The 19,665-nt window shown below is 41.6% G+C and overlaps 2 protein-coding genes across 2 annotated transcripts in view; one reads left to right on the top strand and one right to left on the bottom strand.

The window, feature by feature from the left end:
• The window catches only part of LOC132157170 (zinc finger protein 883-like), a 499,035-nt gene that overhangs the window by 26,676 nt on the left and 452,694 nt on the right, over window positions 1-19,665 (bottom strand). The gene's annotated exons all lie outside the window — the stretch shown is intronic.
• LOC132094136 (zinc finger protein 501-like) overlaps window positions 1-19,665 on the top strand; it is a 197,436-nt gene that overhangs the window by 34,698 nt on the left and 143,073 nt on the right. The window lies entirely within an intron of this gene.

Genomic DNA, 19,665 nt, shown 5'->3' with positions numbered 1-19,665 from the left:
ATCAATGTCAGACTCACTTCCAGTGCTCAGTGTTCTAACAAGCTGCTCACATTGCTGCCTTATTGTCTGAGCATCAAGATTTTGAAAGTTATTTAGCACTCCAAAGTTGTCTTTCTTTACCCAGGGAGCTGAAACGGTCCTCCATCATTTGGATAGCACAATCCACCACAACATTAAAAGAAAGAAACCTCCATTCTTTTTAGAGCACTGCACTCTGGATCATCAGTTGCTTCATAACTGAAGTGTCTCTCTGCTTGAACATTCATTTCCTCACACTTTTCGGTTGCTATCTTGACTGCATCATTAAAGCCAGTAGCTCTGTAGCCAGTGTTGCCAGATTGGATGGACGATTTCCAGCCCAAAAGCTCACAAAAACCCACCCACTCCAACAAAAAAACGCCCAAAACTTTAACAAAATAATGTGATACAACATGTCAGTTCACACTTGTTTGTGCACACATATAACAGTCAAAACTGTGTTGTCATTCATTGATAAATACTGTATGAAAATTAACAACAACAATAATCGCCATCCGAATCCATGCGTTTATCACTGAGGTGGTATGTAAATTTATTTTCACAGCGGTCCACATGAGAAACAATACCGCCCTAATAGGGGCTTTAGTCTTTTGTGAAGTTCATATTGTAGAACATTACATTTGCACAGTCAAAACTAAGAAGATATACCAATCTGTACTGTTTAAAAGATAAAAGACAAGATCGTTTAGATATAGATTAGATATAAATAGATTATGTTATAAATAAATAACTGTGCACTATTTTAGGAGTTGCAGTAATATTAGAGTCTTGGTGTCATCTTTCCCTCAACAGGTGTAATTCACGTTTTGAGTGTTAAAACACTCTCCCACTCTTTACCATGTAACATATATTTAGGCATTATGATCACTCATACAGTACATTTAAAATTAGATTCGTTATGGCTCATGAATCATCACGTGTGTCTGTAGATCACTAGTGATTGGCTAAAAGAACGGCCGCGACGTCCACATCAGCATCAGCACCTCTGCACTGCAGTTTATAAGAACGTGATGACTGTTCGGATGCAGTATGCACACTTGAGCTTGTTTGTTAGCCAATTAGCCTATACAATTTATATTTTTGAAAACCGCCAAACTTACCCCAAACCAGCCCAAATTGTGTCCACCCGCCCAAGACAATTTTTACCCCCACAATCAAATTCAAAACCGCCCAATTGGGCGGGAAGCCGCCCAATCTGGCAACACTGTCTGTAGCTCATGAGAGAAGTTTTTGTCTGATGGATGAGATCTACAGCAACATCCAGCTGCATGGTAGCAGACTGAAGGAGTTTTCTGGTGACTTTAATTTTTCTCAGAATATTGTACCAGACAACAAGACAGATTTGAAATCTGAAGGATCCAATTTCTTCAGCGAGTGACTGGGTTTAAATCCTAACTGTTGGATCTTTAGTATTCTCCCTCACCTGTAGCAGAGTCTCCCTCACCTTCTCTGGCTGGAGCTGCAATGGCTCAATACTTTTCAGACGACTTTCCCATCTAGAGTCACTCCAGCTTTTTAAAGTGATGTCAGCATGATCTTTGAGAATAGCCCATCGTTGGGGTGCAGCTGCAAAAAGAGTAAACAGTTTCTTTACAACTCCAATGAAGTTAATTGCAACTACTGACTCTTTAGCGGCATCTGCCACAATTAAGTTGAGAGTGTGGTTTCCACATGGAACATAAAAGTGCGTGTGGATTTTTTTTAAGGAGCCTGGCTTGCACTCTTTTATTTTCCCCCTTCATGTTGGCTCTGTTGTCTTAAGACTGGCCTCAACAATTACTAAATGGAATGCCTAGTTCCTCCAGTCTTTTCAGGATGAGAGAGGACAATCCAGAGCTAGAGGATTCAGGAACAACTAGGAAGCCAAGAAAGTGTTCCTTTATCTCTGGGCCTTTTCGTAGACTGACAGTTCTAACCACCACAGACATCTGCTCAGTGTGGCTGACATCTGGTGTGCAGTCTAAGATGATCAAAAAATACTTTGATTCTTTGATGCCAACCACCATCGTTTTGACCAGTTGATCACCATTGCAGGAGATCAGTTCATTTTGTATTGTTTTGCAGAGATAGGTTGTGTGTTTTCCTTGATTTTCAGCTATTCTGACATGCTCTCTTAACACAGGGTCAAACTTAGCCATGAGCTCAACCTCTTTTAAGAAATTTCCATTGTTGGGCACCATTAATTTGTCTTCAGAGCCCCTGAAAGCAAGTTTTCTCTCTGTAAGAGACTTAATGATTGCAATCAGTCGCAGTAGAACCTCACGCCAACGCCACTTCTCAGCCTCTATGAGGGTCAATTGTGTGCAGTCAATTGTTTGTCCCTTATTCAAACATAGTTCCAGCTATTTCCATGACACTACCATTTTTATTTGTGCTGGGGTGTTTTCATGCTGTTTTAATATTGCTCCAATATTAGTGCAGTCACGTGGTCCCTCTGTGATTATCTTTGAAGACCCCTTTGAAAACAATTTGCAACACCAACAAAAAACTGTATCAGTTTTCATGGAGTAAACAAGCCAGGAACGTCTGATTTTTTCCCCCATTAACGAGGAGCCAAAACATGTAATGGGAATGAAAACTTCTTCCATCTTGTCGTTTTGGAAATTGAAAGTTAGGATTCAAATCACTTTGTCCCCTAATAACTAAATCAGCTCTTTCTCTATCTGTCAAGACTTCAGGCCAGTCAGCTGGATCTGTTGAAAGAGCTGAAATGTTGAAACGCAGAAAGCCCCTTTTGTGATTTCACAGGAAGTTGAGTTAGTGGCAACAGCACTGGAGGGTGAGGTGGTGGCTACAGCACTGGAGGGCGGGGTGGTGGCTACGGCACTGGAGGGTGAGTTGGTGGCAACGGCACTGGAGGGTGAGGTGGTGGCAACGGCACTGGAGGGTGAGGTGGTGGCTACGGCACTGGAGGGCGAGGTGGTGGCTACGGCACTGGAGGGATAGGTGGTGGCTACGGCACTGGAGGGAGAGGTGGTGGCTACAGAACTGGAGGGCGAGGTAGTGGCTACGGCACTGGTGGGCGAAGTGGTGGCAACGGCACTGGAGGGAGAGGTGGTGGCTACGGCACTGGAGGGTGAGGTGGTGGCTACGGCACTGGAGGGGGAGGTGGTGGCTACAGCACTGGAGGGAGAGGTGGTGGCTACGGCACTGGAGGGTGAGGTGGTGGCTACAGCACTGGAGGGCGAGGTGGTGGCTACGGCACTGGAGGGAGAGGTGGTGGCTACGGCACTGGAGGGAGAGGTGGTGGCTACAGAACTGGAGGGCGAGGTAGTGGCTACGGCACTGGAGGGCGAGGTGGTGGCAACGGCACTGGAGGGAGAGGTGGTGGCTACGACACTGGAGGGTGAGTTGGTGGCTACGGCACTGGAGGGGGAGGTGGTGGCTACGGCACTGGAGGGGGAGGTGGTGGATACGGCACTGGAGGGTGAGGTGGTGGCTACGGCACTGGAGGGAGAGGTGGTGGCAACGGCACTGGAGGGAGAGGTGGTGGCTACGGCACTGGAGGGTGAGGTAGTGGCTACGGCACTGGAGGGAGAGGTGGTGGCTACGGTACTGGAGGGCGAGGTGGTGGCTACGGCAGTGGAGGGTGAGGTGGTGGCAACGGCACTGGAGGGATAGGTGGTGGCTACGGCACTGGAGGGAGAGGTGGTGGCTACAGAACTGGAGGGCGAGGTAGTGGCTACGGCACTGGTGGGCGAAGTGGTGGCAACGGCACTGGAGGGAGAGGTGGTGGCTACGGCACTGGAGGGTGAGGTGGTGGCTACGGCACTGGAGGGGGAGGTGGTGGCTACAGCACTGGAGGGAGAGGTGGTGGCTACGGCACTGGAGGGTGAGGTGGTGGCTACAGCACTGGAGGGCGAGGTGGTGGCTACGGCACTGGAGGGAGAGGTGGTGGCTACGGCACTGGAGGGAGAGGTGGTGGCTACAGAACTGGAGGGCGAGGTAGTGGTTACGGCACTGGAGGGCGAGGTGGTGGCAACGGCACTGGAGGGAGAGGTGGTGGCTACGACACTGGAGGGTGAGTTGGTGGCTACGGCACTGGAGGGGGAGTTGGTGGCTACGGCACTGGAGGGGGAGGTGGTGGCTACGGCACTGGAGGGGGAGGTGGTGGATACGGCACTGGAGGGTGAGGTGGTGGCTACGGCACTGGAGGGAGAGGTGGTGGAAACGGCACTGGAGGGAGAGGTGGTGGCTACGGCACTGGAGGGTGAGGTAGTGGCTACGGCACTGGAGGGAGAGGTGGTGGCTACGGCACTGGAGGGCGAGGTGGTGGCTACGGCAGTGGAGGGCGAGGTGGTGGCAACGGCACTGGAGGGAGAGGTGGTGGCTACGGCACTGGAGGGAGAGGTGGTGGCTAAGGCACTGGAGGGTGAGGTGGTGGCTACGGCACTGGAGGGTGAGGAGGTGGCTACGGCACTGGAGGGAGAGGTGGTGGCTACAGAACTGGAGGGTGAGGTGGTGGCTACGGCACTGGAGGGAGAGGTGGTGGCTAAGGCACTGGAGGGAGAGGTGGTGGCTACGGCACTGGAGGGAGAGGTGGTGGCTAAGGCACTGGAGGGTGAGGTGGTGGCTACGGCACTGGAGGGTGAGGAGGTGGCTACGGCACTGGAGGGAGAGGTGGTGGCTACGGCACTGGAGGGTGAGGTAGTGGCTACGGCACTGGAGGGCGAGGTGGTGGCTACGGCACTGGAGGGCGAGGTGGTGGCTACGACACTGGAGGGTGAGGTGGTGGCTACGGCACTGGAGGGGGAGGTGGTGGATACGGCACTGGAGGGCGAGGTGGTGGCTACGGCACTGGAGGGAGAGGTGTTGGCTACAGAACTGGAGGGTGAGGTGGTGGCAACAGATAAGCTGGAAGCAGAGGTGCAACACTGTAATTTGAGGTAATGGCACCTGCTTCACAGGATAGATGAGAAGAGAGGTACATTAAAGAGAGGTACATTTGATAGCTCAAATTTCTCAGGTGTATTATTTTGTTTCATTTTAATTTCATATTACTTTAAAAAAGGATCAATATTTTAGTATTTAAATTTATTGATATGAACAAGAAAGTGATTTATCTGACCTGCATTTTCATCAAATGGTTGTATATTCTTTGGAAAATACTTTAAAAGTGCTCATACAATTTCAGTTTTAGCATTTACTAATACAATATTAAAATCAAAAGTTGTATTTGTTAATATTATTTAATAAACCCAAGCAAGCATGAACAGTTTTTTTTTTCTATTAACTATCATTAATGAAGCTAACTTACAGTATAGCGAACTTTCTTTCCTGACCCTATTGGCAGTTTTTTTTTTGTGCTTGTTTTAAGTATAAAGATCAATACATTTTCATACATTTCTCGGAGAAAATATCTTTTGTGTCTCATAAATATATATTATACTGATATAGCTGCACTAGAGAGAGTGAGAGAAAGATAATAAGTACATTTATAATATGCAGAGAGCTTTCCCCCTTCCTCCTCCCAGCAGCTCACCCTCCCCACCTTCTCCTAAAAGAGTCATTCACTTAAGCATTACTCACACACACAGCTGTCCAGAAATAAGAAGCACTTTCTAAAAGGTGAAAGTGACTCTGTTACAGCGATACAACATCTTTAAATGCTGTATTATACCGATAAGATATGGTGCATGCAACTGCATTTCAGCATATGTATTTATATAGTCAATATAATCATATATATATATATATATATACATAGTCAAAATTCAGCACTTACCATTTTGTTGCTCCTTTCTTTCCTCATCTTCTTTCCCTCTTTTCTACACCACTGATAGTGCCACCTTTTTTAAAGTGAAAGTGACGTGACATTCAGCCAAGTATGGTGACCCATACTCAGAATTTGTGCTCTGCGTTTAACCCATCTAAAGTGCACACACACAGCAGTGAACACACACACACCGTGAACACACACCCAGAGCAGTGGGCAGCCATTTATGCTGCAGCGACCGGGGAGCAGTTGGGGGTTCAGTGCCTTGCTCAAGGGCACCTCAGTCGTGGTACTGAAGGTGGAGAAAGCGCTGTACATTCACTCCCCCCACCTACAATTCCTGCCGGCCCGAGACTCAAACTCACAACCCTTGGATTGCAAGTCCAAAACTCTAACCGTTAGGCCAGGACTTCCCTTTTCATTTTCAAACATTGCACAATTTACACTAACACACATGAGTGACAGGATGCACAACTCACAAGCAAACTTCATCTGAACAAATGGAGGTGGGCACCTTAGTGTCCGCGGGGCCCTATGAAGCCTCTTATATCACTTATTAAAATTAAATTAAATTAAATTAAAATTAAATTACAATTTTTGAGAATAAAACAATGGGACATGATATTTTGTGATGTTCCTGAGGCACTTCATGGAGTTTATACTTTAACAAAATGTGCACAGTGTCTGTGATTTTTGGCAATAATGTAAGCATTTATTTGTGTTCCTTTCTTGTGATTGAGATATATATATATATATATATATATATATATATATATCCCTTGTGCGTTGTTCAAATTCACTACCACTAAATTAAACTGCTGTAAAAAAATTATCAGATAATTTTATTTTTGCATACACTGGGGGAAAATTCTCTACCCTTTCGTTATGTTTGTGGATGAAAACATCCACTAAATTAAACTGCTGTAAAAATCAACCGTAAAAAATACAAATTTTTGACCTCTTCCCAACAGGGAAAACCACCAACAATCAAGAATGCATGATTACATGGTGTCATGGCTTTGCTATCAAAATATGTCGTTATAATGGAAGTCAATGGGGCAAAAACAGCCACCAACAACAAATGAGGGTGAAAAAATTAAAATCTAATGCTGCACAAAAACTAACAATGCATCAAAGCCAATGTTGTTACAAGTTTTTGACATGCCCAAGACTGTGATAAAAAAAAATATTCAGCCACATTCACTTTTTATATTGAAAATAAGTCATTTTGTGTGTTTTTCCCCCAAATCAGAGGCATCATTTATGAACTTGGCAATTAAAGTGTAAAAACACTAAACATTTAGTAGTTTTGATCAGGACTGAGGTTGATTAATAGATTTATGCAAAAAAAAAAATTAAAATAATCTGATACATTTTTACAGCAGTTTAATTTAGTGGATGTTTTCATCCACGAACATAACGAAAGGGTAGTGGCTTTTCCCCCAGTGTACTGTTGAATTTTTGTACATTTTCAAAGCATTTTCCCAATATATTTGTCAAAATAAGATTTGTCACCAAAATCATTCCATTTGCTGAAACACAGAGAAAGTTGTGGCCAAAATAAGACCCAAACCTTACCTCATAGTGGACGAAAACGTCCCCAACACTGCATAAGGGATATATATATATTTATATATATTTACCAGAAATGACATAATTCAGGACTCTTTAATAGTGGTGCAGAAAATGGTTAGTATTAGCATACTTTATAATCATATTTTTGAGGCATTTTGTAAACTTTTGACAGGGTTGAGTTGTTTACATAATTTATTAATGATTTTAATGAAATAAATATAAAATAGTCATTGTTTCAGTAAATATATACTTACCAAAATCATAACAACTCATATACACCCGAAGATGGCACTGCACTATGGCGACTTGGTTTTGCTCACTGTTTGTTTGGTCTACTTGTTATTTTGTTTGTTCTTGAAATCTTGCGATGGACTCATTCGGTATGACAGAGCCAAACTCATACACATCCGAGACAATTTGCTGGTTTCACAGTCATTTGTGCTGGATCCACACCCTGATTTCCCTTGGAAATACCCAAAACATCGGCAGAGGAAGAGAGGTAAGCGAGGAGGAGCATTGGTTCGGTTAAGACACCGGGGGCACCGGCTAGCCCTCCCGAGCCTCACTCTCTCCAACGTTCATGCATTATCAAACAAGAAGGACTAACTTACTTTCCTCATTCTTTCACAATGGGATTTTAGGAACTGCTCTGCCATCTGTCTGACAGAAACTTGGTTGCATGAGTATATCCTTGACTCTGCGTTACAACTGGAAGGCTTTACCCTTCATCGGGCGGATCGCACCGTTGAATCCCTTAAGCAGCGCAGCGGCTGTGTTTGCGTCTACACCAACCAGAATTGGTGTGCGGACACCAAAACCCTGACACACAACTGTTCGCCAGACTTGGAATTTCTCACAATTAAGTGTATCCCCTTTTACTTACCAAGAGAAATCTCCTCCGTCATACTGTGTGTAATTTACATTCCACCGAGTGAGAAGAAAGCTCTTCCCAGATACAAGCCTCAGATTTATATTCCCACCAGGCTGGATAAAACATTGGACCAGTGTAACTCTTCCATTCCGAAGGTGTATCAACCTCTAGTTAGAGCCCTGATTGGTGAGTCTGATCACAACACTATATTTCTCGTTCCTAATTACCGCCAGAAACTCAAAACATTTAAACCAACGACAAAGAGGGTCAGGTGGTACTCTCCCCCGGCCATAGACATGTTACAAGACTGTTTTGATATTACTGACTGGAGTGTTTTTGAGCATGATGATATCGACATTTTCACTGACTCTGTAATGTCTTATATAAATTTTTGTTAGTCTGTGTCAATCCCCATCAAAACTGTCATCAGTTACAGTAACAACAATCCTTGGTTTAACAAGGATGTAAGGCATTTATGAAGGGAGAAAAATGCTCCATTTAGAGGTGGTGATAAAGCGCAATACAGACTCCTTAAATATCAACTTCAAAAGGCTATTAAAACAGCTAAAGCCACTTATAGAGTAAAACTTGAATATAAGCTCCAAGTCCATGACATTAAGGGTGTCTGGCAGGGCCTGCAGACAATCACTAACTATAAGATCAAGCAGCATGTTTTAGATTGTGACCCCTCCCTCCCTGAGAGGCTTAATGATTTCTACTGCAGATTGGGTGTTAATACTGTACTGTGTCAATGGATCTTGAATTTTTTGTCCTTCAGGAAACAATAAGTTAAAATTAATAATCATGTGTCCTCAACCAGGGTTCTTAACACTGGCGCTCCACAAGGTTGTGTCCTGTCTCCTCTTTCATTTTCTCTTTATAACTGTACATCCAATTTAACATCAGTTAAACTGTTAAAATTTGCAGATGATACCACTGTAATAGGTCTTATCTCTGATGGGGAAGAATCTGGTTATCGGAGTGAAGTTGAACAGCTGGTGAAGTGGTGTGAGGTCAATAACTTAATCCTCAATACATCTAAACCTAAAGAGATTATAGTGGACTTTAGGATGAAGGCAGTTCGGCACCTTCCCCTCTCCATCAATGATCAGGTTGGTCATTGATGACCAAGGTCTTCCTTCTGTTTCTTGGGCACCACCATTCATCAATCCCTCTCATGGGACCTGAATATCAGTCTCATTGTAAGAAAAGCCCATCAGAGATTTTATTTTCTCCATCAGTTGAGGAAATTTGGGGTAAGCCAGAAAGGCATGACTCATTTCTACCGAGCTTCCATAGAAGGTGTGCTGACCTTCTCTATCCTGTCCTGGTACGGTAATGCGACCAGTCAGGGTAAGCAACAGCTAGAGAAAGTAGTGAGAAGAGCCTCCAAGATCATTGGCTGTAGTCTGCCTACCATAGCCTCAGACTACGACTCCAGAATTATTAAGAAGGCGAGAAACATCATCACTGACCCCTATCAACCAGCACATTACTTTTTCACTCTACTGCCCTCGGGGAAGAGGTACAGAAGCATCATCAGCAGAACATTACGCTTCAGAGATAGTACCTACCCCTAAGCCATACGTTATGTAAACATGGTCTGAAGCTAGAACATTGAATGCTCATATTAAATTAAGTTCATGAACTTTGACAAGCATTATTCATCAGAAATTGCACCCACATTTGCCACAGAAAGACAGTGTTGGCAATACAAATTGTGGTTTTGGTTAAATATCTAAATTAAAACTATTGTTTGCAAAATTTACAATAGATGTTTGTTACAGCCAGGGCCGCTGCTGCCCCAAGGGGTGCCCTAAGCAGGATTGTATTGTTGTGCCCCCTTCCTCAAATATTAAGAAAAAAAGAACCTACTCTAGGGGTCAAAATAGAACTTTAATAAAAAAAAAAGTCAATAAATAAATGAATAAATTGTATTATTTACAAATTACAATTGTAGCTCTCAACATTTACCTATGGGTATAACTTTATTATGACTAATTTATTTTACAGTCTCAAGCGTTCAGAAATCATGGAAAAGAAAATTAAATAGTTTTACTATGAAAAAAAACATGGTTTATTTTTTAAGTAAGGATTGTGATGTCCACATGTTTTTTGTTGAAGAAATTATAGAAGCTGTGTCATCCATAACAAAAAGGTGGCCAAAAAATTAAAGATTAAGTGAATATTTGAATTAATTGTTTGGCCAATAGCTTAAACAAGGACTTGATTGTCATGTAAGTGTAGCAGCAGCAATTACATGTCCTTTGGCTCCCTTTGCAGGCATTTGTAACAACATGTTATGTACAAACCCGATTCCAAAAAAGTTGGGACACTGTAGAAATTGTCAGTAAAAAAGGATTGGAATAATTTACAATTCTCATAAATTTATATTTTATTCACAAAAGAATATATATAACATATCAAATGTTGAAAGTGAGACATTTTGAAATGTCATGCCAAATATTGGCTCATTTTGGATTTCATGAGATCTACATATTTCAAAAAAGTTGGGACAGGTAGCAATAAGAGGCCGGAAAACTAAAATTTACATATAAGGAACAGTTGGAGGACCAATTTGCAACTTATTAGGTCAATTGGCAACATGATTGGGTATAAAAAGAGCCTCAGAGTGGCAGTGTCTCTCAGAAGTCAAGATGGGCAGAGGATCACCAATTCCCCCAATGCTGCGGCGAAAAATAGTGGAGCAATACCAGAAAGGAGTTTCTCAGAGAAAAATTGCAAAGAGTTAGAATTTATTATCATCTACAGTGCATAATATCATCCAAAGATTCAGAGAATCTGGAACAATCTCTGTGTGTAAGGGTCAAGGCCGGAAAACCATACTGGATGCCCGTGATCTTCGGGCCCTTAGACGGCACTGCATCACATACAGGAATGCTACTGTAATGGAAATCACAACGTGGGCTCAGGAATACTTCCAGAAAACATTGTCGGTGAATACAATCCACCGTGCCATTCTCCGTTGCCGGCTTAAACTCTATAGGTCAAAAAAGAAGCCATATCTAAACATGATCCAGAAGCGCAGGCGTTTTCTCTGGGACAAGGAACATTTAAAATGGACTGTAGCTAAGTGGAAAACTGTTCTGTGGTCAGACGAATCAAAATTTGAAGTTCTGGGATTCCGTGTCATCCGGACTAAAGAGGACAAGGACAATCCAAGTAGTTATCAGCGCTCAGTTCAGAAGCATGCATCTCTGATGGTATGGGGTTGCATGAGTGCGTGTGGCTTGGGCAGCTTACACATCTGGAAAGGCACCATCAATGCTGAAAGGTATATCCAAGTTCTAAAACAACATATGCTCCCATCCAGACGTCGTTTCTTTCAGGGAAGACCTTGCACTTTCCAACATAACAATGCCAGACCACATACTGCATCAATTACAACATCATGGCTGCGCAGAAGAAGGATCCGGGTACTGAAACGGCCAGCCTGTAGTCCAGATCGGCCAGATCCAACTTTTTTGGAATGTGTAGCTCTCATGAAATCCAAAATGAGCAAATATTTGGCATGACATTTCAAAATGTCTCATTTTCAACATTTGATATGTTATCTATATTGTATTGTGAATAAAATATAGGTTTATGAGATTTGTAAATTATTCCATTCCTTTTTTACTCACAATTTCTACAGTGTCCCAACTTTTTGGGAATCGGGTTTGTATAATCTGGGGGTGGTGTTAGCGCAGTGGATAAGATGCATGCCTGTGGTGTGAGAGACCCGGGTTCGAATCCACTGTGAGACAACAATGTGTCCCTGAGCAAGACACTTAACCCCTAGTTGCTCCAGAGGCGTGCGACCTCTGACATATATAGCAATTGTAAGTCGCTTTGGATAAAACCCTGAGCTAAATGAATAAATGTAAAAAATAAATGTAATGTATACTAAAACAGTTCAAGCGTGTAACAATGTTTAAACGTTAAACCTAGATAAACGCTTCTGGACATGGAGACGCATGTTTTCCGTGGATACGCCATCATTTTTGCTCAGTAGGTAAGAGTAATTCATCATTCGTAACTGTAAAGGGTCTATGTGACGAGTGGGGCGAGGCCGAGAGCCGTGGGAACGGGTCGAGGCCGGTGGAGTGATTGGAAATGAGCGACACCTGCTCGACTCACCCGTCTGGAGTCCCACGTAGGAGATCGGAAGGATACAAAAGAGGAGTGATGACAGTGAAGGACGAGAGAGGACCAGGCCTGGGCTTTATTTTGGTTTTTGTTTGTGTTTCTCTTTTGTGTTTATTCTATTATTAAAGTCTTGATTTGATTGTCCGCCGGTTCCCGCCTCCTTCCTTCCCGTGATTATGGAGTTTTTGAATTGTTACAGTCTACTTTTATTTTTGTTCACACACATTATTAACAACACGTTGTTCTTTTATAAAATAAAGAAAACAAACATGATGCACTTTTTGCCGTCTGGTCTTGAATAGAAGCACTTCACAAAAATGAACCGAGACTCAGCAAATACATGACTCACAGACATGATAAATATATCTATAGAAAACTTTAAACTAGTACTAAATGAAATAAAGCATATTGAAAACAAAAACTATTTTATCATACTAATCCGTATAGATGCATTTCTTAAAGGCGTATCTAAGGAGATGGTGAGCACTGCACATGACCAAATGGACTGTCCTAAATTGTTGCTAAAGGCTAGTAGCATCATATTAACGCTAGAAAGCCTATGCATTTGGCAGCTATATATTTTTAAAAATAAACCATTATATTTCATTAATTTCAATTAAAATCTATTTTCACACTCATCTTGGGTGAGGGGCGGGATTGTCTGTTGCGCCGGCCCTGCTTACACAGCATCCACACAAAGCCAGAGGTTTCCCTGTCCAATCTTTTTTTTCCATTGTCTCAATAAATATCTGCGTCCAGAAAACCGACACAAAACGATGTAGTATATATCGTTTATGTATATAACTGCATATTTAATTCTGCCACAGAGATACACTAAAAACAGAGAAGAAGAATTGGACTATGCACTAAACCTAGCGCGTGGTATCCAAACGAACATGGAACAGTAGATTTATTAATCTGTGTTAATGTCGGTTAATAAAATGTCAGTTGTTCAGTGTTTGTTCATGTTTTTTGTTACTGTTACGTGACATAGCGGTGTCCGACTAGGGGCGAGACGTTGGCCGATGACATCATAGTTTAAAAAAATATACAGATTCGCTGTCCATACGAAAACGCAAGGGCAGCGTTTTCAAATTTATCCACTCTGGGACCCGGTTTAAAAAATATCGGTATCACTCTCCCAAAATGCCGGATCTGTGTGGACGAAACACCTATAAGAAACAAAATTATGCATATACAGCGAAACACATCTCCATGTGGAAAAAATCTCCAGAACCGGTTTTACATGTCCATTTACAACCCCAGGATTTGTCTTTAGAATTAAATGGTCGGTTTTTAGCTTATTTGGAAGGGTCATGAATAATAATGTTTAGCTCTGCACTGATTGGCTGTTTCACAGTACTGCTCATTTCAGTAGCTTACACAGCAAGAAAGAAACACAGGGAATATATATATTTCAATACTTTCTCTCACAGTTATATTGTTGGGTTTTAATACTGTATATAAGATTTGGGCATTAGGGAGCCATTATTAATATTTGGGGCATTGAACCTGCTTTCGAATGCACAATCGTTTTTTTACTTTCAGTTTTGAGATTTGCGATAGCACCCCTGCTGAAAAAAGACAGCATATTCTGGTTAGGTATGTTTTGATGCTGGGATGCTGGTTTATGCTGGTCCTTTGCCAGCACATGACCAGCATAAACCAGAAAAATGACCAGCATAAACCAGCAAAGGACCAGCAAAAACCAGCAAAAGGACCAGCATAAACCAGCAAAGGACCAGCATAAACCAGAATTCTAGCGTCAAAACATACCCAATCAGCATATGCTGATTTTTTTCAGCAGGGACGTGATCATTGTAAACTACAGTGGCAGCACTTACCACACATTTTACAAGATCAGATGCTTGTCAATGGTGCTCAGGAACAGTAAATCATTCGTCACCATCCTCAGTCATCTCTCCTTACCCTGTTTGTGGTAAGTAAAGTCTTACTGCATTGTAATGTAACAGGCTACTGCTAGCAAACGGCTAACCATGTCCCTTTAGTGGCTCACGTTATTTTATTAGAATGCATTATTTGTTTTCCGTGCCTTTCTGAATACAGACACCAACCCATCCCTGCACATCACATCCCCTGCACAGCCTGAAACATAACATTTATTTCCATGATGATTCTCGCTTGTTTCTTAACAATACCTGCAGAACTTATGATTCGGCTGTGCAGGTTTGGCTGGTGTCTGGCATTGAACATGGGTGGGTATAAGTAAATGTTGGGGGTGTACAGTAACTATTAGTGATCCTGACTGTAATGTCACAGTCGATGTTATGTTCTGATTTGCCTATTCTTCAGTGGTCTTTTGAATGCTCAAGATTTACCTAAGTAGGAAACAATGGTGTTTGAGGCTCATATTTTGTCATTTCCATGTACAGAACTGTTATTATTCAGCTATGCCAAGGTAAAGTTTTCCATTCTATGGCACCTTTAAGCAAGTACTACAACATTTATTCACATGCAATCACTCTCAATAATGCATTCAAACAAATGTAATACAGCGCTACTTCATCTGTATCTGATTTTGAATGAGCAGAAATCTGTAAGAAATGCATTGCTCCGTAGGTAAAATAACTCACGAAAAGGTACTGTTATATTAATTTTAAACAAAATTTGTACGGCAAAAAGCAGCAATTATACCTTTTAATGCTGACAACCGTGTTATTGGCTTGTCATGTGGTAGGAAATTTTTTTTGCAAACTAGTGTTCAAATAAAACACTTTGAAACTCTCCTCGTTTTATTTTTTAATATATGTTATGAACAGAACTGTGGTATTTCAAACATACTGAAATACTTCAGACATGGAGCAGGTGTTTCTGATATTAGTGAGAGAGGAGTGGAGCAGGAGCGGGAAATGGTTAACCCGGAGTGGAGAGATTATTATTGTGCTTTCACACTAGCACTTTTGATGGGCACCTGGGTTCGATTGATGTCAGAGTTCGGATCGTTTGGATGATGTGAACGCTGTCTTCCGAACTCGGGTGCACACCTGAGAACAGTAACCGAGTCCGCTTAAAAAGGGTGGTCATGTTAACTCCAGTCCGGTGCGCTGCTGATGTGAACACAATCGTACCAAATCGCTGAAATGAGCCGATATTAATGACGCATTATTTGATAAAAATGTGTGTTTGTGTGTGTGTTTCACTCACTTTCCTGACAAGTGTGACTGATGCGCTGCAAACAGAGAGCTGCATATCTCATTTCGGTTTGCCTTCAGTGTTTTTCAGATCATTTGTAGTACATTCTGTACCATGTACTACATGTAAGTACCATTATGTACCAAAGCTTTGAAACCAAACGAACGGTTAAAAAACTTCTCCTGCGCTGTCATTACTAAGCAACGGTGTAAACAGCTGAACCAAGGTTCAGACCCAATTAACATAATATGAAGGCAGTCCAGTGGGGGCAGGGGGAGAAATCAAACTCGGGTTCGGACCAGGCAAGCGAACCAAGTGTGAAAGCACCCTTAAATGCTTTGAGTAGAAATTATTGATAATCCACTCTGCTCACATACTCTGCCGGATACCACAACACAAATGTGGCTTTTTGTTAATGACTGACCTCCTACAGGATTTAATTAAAGGTAACAGCTCACTACCAGTTACAAAGATACTGTAACAGTCTGTCACAAGCAATTCCAGTTGCATTTTGCATTCTTAAATTATCCTTTCACTATGCTCTGGCTGCCATCTAATGGCAATTTTTTTTTTGGTCCGATGCCAAACTTACTGTTGACCCCTGCAGTAAAGAATTGAGAAAGTAAATGTATATTATATTGGTTCACCGCAGTTTAATGTTCCTAAGGCTTTTCCGTGAATGTTAATCAAAGAACATAACACAGAGAAGAATCACTTTTGTTGCTTTAACACAGATTTATAAGATTTTATTTATACAGTGAAGACATGCAGTATTATTTTACATTTGATTATTCAATTTATTTACCTGAATACAGTTAGACTTATAGAATATAGCGCACTGTTTATTTCATTTGTATAATTTTTCTATTATATTTATCAATGTTTGTACAAACCTGATTCCAAAAAAGTTGGGACACTGTAGAAATTGTAGAAAAAAGGAATGGAATAATTTACAAATCTCATAAACTTAAATTTTATTCACAAAAGAAAATAGATAACATATCAAATGTTGAAAGTGAGACATTTTAAAATGTCATGCCAAATATTGGCTCATTTTGGATTTCATAAGAGCTACACATTCCAAAAAAGTTGGGACAGGTAGCAATAAGAGGCCGGAAAAGTTTAATTTACATATAAGGAGCAGCTGGAGGACCAATATGCAACTTATTAGGTCAATTAACAACATGACTGGGTATAAAAAGAGCCTCTCAGAGTGGCAGTGTCTCTCAGAAGTCAAGATGGGCAGAGGATCACCAATTCCCCCAATGCAGCGGCGAAAAATAGTGGAGCAATATCAGAAAGGAGTTTCTCAGAGAAAAATTGCAAAGAGTTTGAAGTTATCATCATCTACAGTTCATAATATCATCCAAAGATTCAGAGAATCTGGAACAATCTCTGTGCAAAACATTGTCGGTGAACACAATCCACCGCGCCATTCTCCGTTGCCGGCTTAAACTCTATAGGTAAAAAAAGAAACCATATCTAAACATGATCCAGAAGTGCAGGAGTTTTCTCTGGGCCAAGGCTCATTTAAAATGGACTGTGGCAAAGTGGAAAACTGTTCTGTGGTCAGACGAATCAAAATTTAAAGTTCTTTTTGGAAAACTGGGATGCCATGTCATCCGGACTAAAGAGGACAAGGACAACCCAAGTTGTTATCAGCGCTCAGTTCAGAAGCCTGCATCTCTGATGGTATGGGGTTGCATGAGTGCGTGTGGCATGGGCAGCTTACACATCTGGAAAGGCACCATCAATGCTGAAAGGTATATCCGAGTTCTAGAACAACATATGCTCCTATCCAGACGTCGTTTCTTTCAGGGAAGACCTTGCATTTTCCAACATGACAATGCCAGACCACATACTGCATCAATTACAACATCATGGCTTCGTAGAAGAAGGATCCGGGTACTGAAATGGCCAGCCTGTAGTCCAGATCTTTCACCCATAGAAAACATTTGGCGCATCCTAAAGAGGAAGATGCGACAAAGAAGACCTAAGACAGTTGAGCAACTAGAAGCCTGTATTAGACAAGAATGGGACAAAATTCCTATTCCTAAACTTGAGCAACTTGTCTCCTCAGTCCCCAGACGTTTGCAGACTGTTATAAAAAGAAAAGGGGATCACACAGTGGTAGATATGTCCTTATCCTAACTTTTTTGGAATGTCTAGCTCTCATGAAATCCAAAATGAGCCAATATTTGGCATGACATTTCAAAATGTCTCACTTTCAACATCTGATATGTTATCTATATTCTATTGTGAATAAAATATAAGTTTATGAGATTTGAAAATTATTCCAATCTTTTTTTACTCACAATTTCTATAGTGTCCCAACTTTTTTGGAATCGGGTTTGTAATTTGCTTATTTTCTACGCTGATTTATTCACATACAAAGTCACCCCAATCATTTTTTTTTTTTTTCTTTTTCAAATAGATCTGTTAAAGTCATCTGGTGGAGTTTTTTTCCAATGTTGACAATGACAATGACAATTTATTTATATAGCACAATTAACTACAACTTCCGTCGACCAATGTGCTTTCCATTAGGTCATTAAAAACAGAGAAAAAACACACAACAAACAAACAGAAAAAAATTATAAAATTGTACAAATATCTCATCAGCTAAACGCTTTTGAAAATAAAAATGTCTTTAGCCTGGACCTAAAAATATTAAGAGAAGAGGCTTGTCTAATGGACAGTGGCAAGGCGTTCCAAAGCCTGACGTAACATTCAGCCAAGTATGGTGACCCATACTCAGAATTTGTGCTCTGCATTTAACCCATCCGAAGTGCACACACACAGAGCAGTGATAACACACACACTGATGCAGAAAAGCTAGTTCATGCATTCATGACCTCTAGACTGGACTATTTTAATGCACTTCTAGGTGGTTGTCCTGCTTCGTCAATAAACAAGCTACAGGTAGTCCAAAATGCAGCTTCTAGAGTCTTTACCAGGTCAAGAAAATATGATCATATTACCCCAATTTTACAGTCTCTGCACTGGCTACCTATTAAGTTCCGTATCAGTTACAAATTATCATTACTTACCTATAAGGCCCTAAATGGTTTAGCTCCTGCGTACCTAACTAGCCTTCTACCACGCTACAACCCATCACGCTCCCTAAGGTCACAAAACGCTGGACTTTTGGTAGTTCCTAGGATAGCAAAGTCCACTAAAGGAGGTAGAGCTTTCTCACATTTGGCTCCCAAACTCTGGAATAGCCTTCCTGATAATGTTCAGGGTTCAGACACACTCTCTCTGTTTAAATCTAGATTAAAAACACATCTCTTTCGCCAAGCATACGAATAATGTATCTTTTAAATTGTGAGTGTAGTTGCATCTGATCAAATGTGCATTTTTATTCTTTAGCTTGGGTTAAACTAATTTTACTCTGTTGGAACAGCAGCTATGCTAATGATGTCTCTATTTGTTTCTCTGTTTCTGCTGGATCTTCATCCCGTGGTAACTAGGATTTACACAAGCTCCAGTCTGGATCCAGAACACCTGAGAAGAGATGATGCTGACCCTCAGAGGACCCCTGATGATCCTAACCTTGAATCAACAAAACAGAACTAACAATTATTGCTACATGTGTGACTGCATCCTATAAATTACTATTAATTAATAATATTGATAGTTCATCATCTAGCTGACTACGTCTTGTATTATTATTATTATTATTATTTTTATTTTTCTAAAATCCTGTCAAACGTGCACAAACTACTAGCTACTAATAAATATTGTAGAAACATAATTTTCTGTAAAGTTGCTTTGTAACGTTTTGTTTTGTAAAAAGTGCTATACAAATAAATTTGAATTGAATTGAATTGAACACACACACACACTGTGAGCACACACCTGGAGCAGTGGGCAGCCATTTATGCTGCGGCGCCCGTGGAGCAGTTGGGGGTTCGGTGCCTTGCTCAAGGGCACCTAAGTCGTGGTATTGAAGGTGGAGAGAGAACCGTACATGCACTCCCCCCACCCACAATTCCTGCCGGCCCGGGACTCGAACTCACAACCTTTCAATTGCCAGTCCGACTCTCTAACCATTAGGCCACGACTTCACCCTGGGGGCAGCAATACAGAAGGGATCTACTGGGTTTATACTCGGTCAGTAACTCCCTGAGATAAAGTGGAGCCAAACCATTCAGAGATT

Source organism: Carassius carassius, chromosome 1, assembly GCF_963082965.1.
Source record: "Carassius carassius chromosome 1, fCarCar2.1, whole genome shotgun sequence".
NCBI lineage: Eukaryota > Metazoa > Chordata > Actinopteri > Cypriniformes > Cyprinidae > Carassius > Carassius carassius.
Note: the sequence above shows the minus strand (reverse complement) of the source record. Positions and strands in the feature narration are given on the sequence as shown.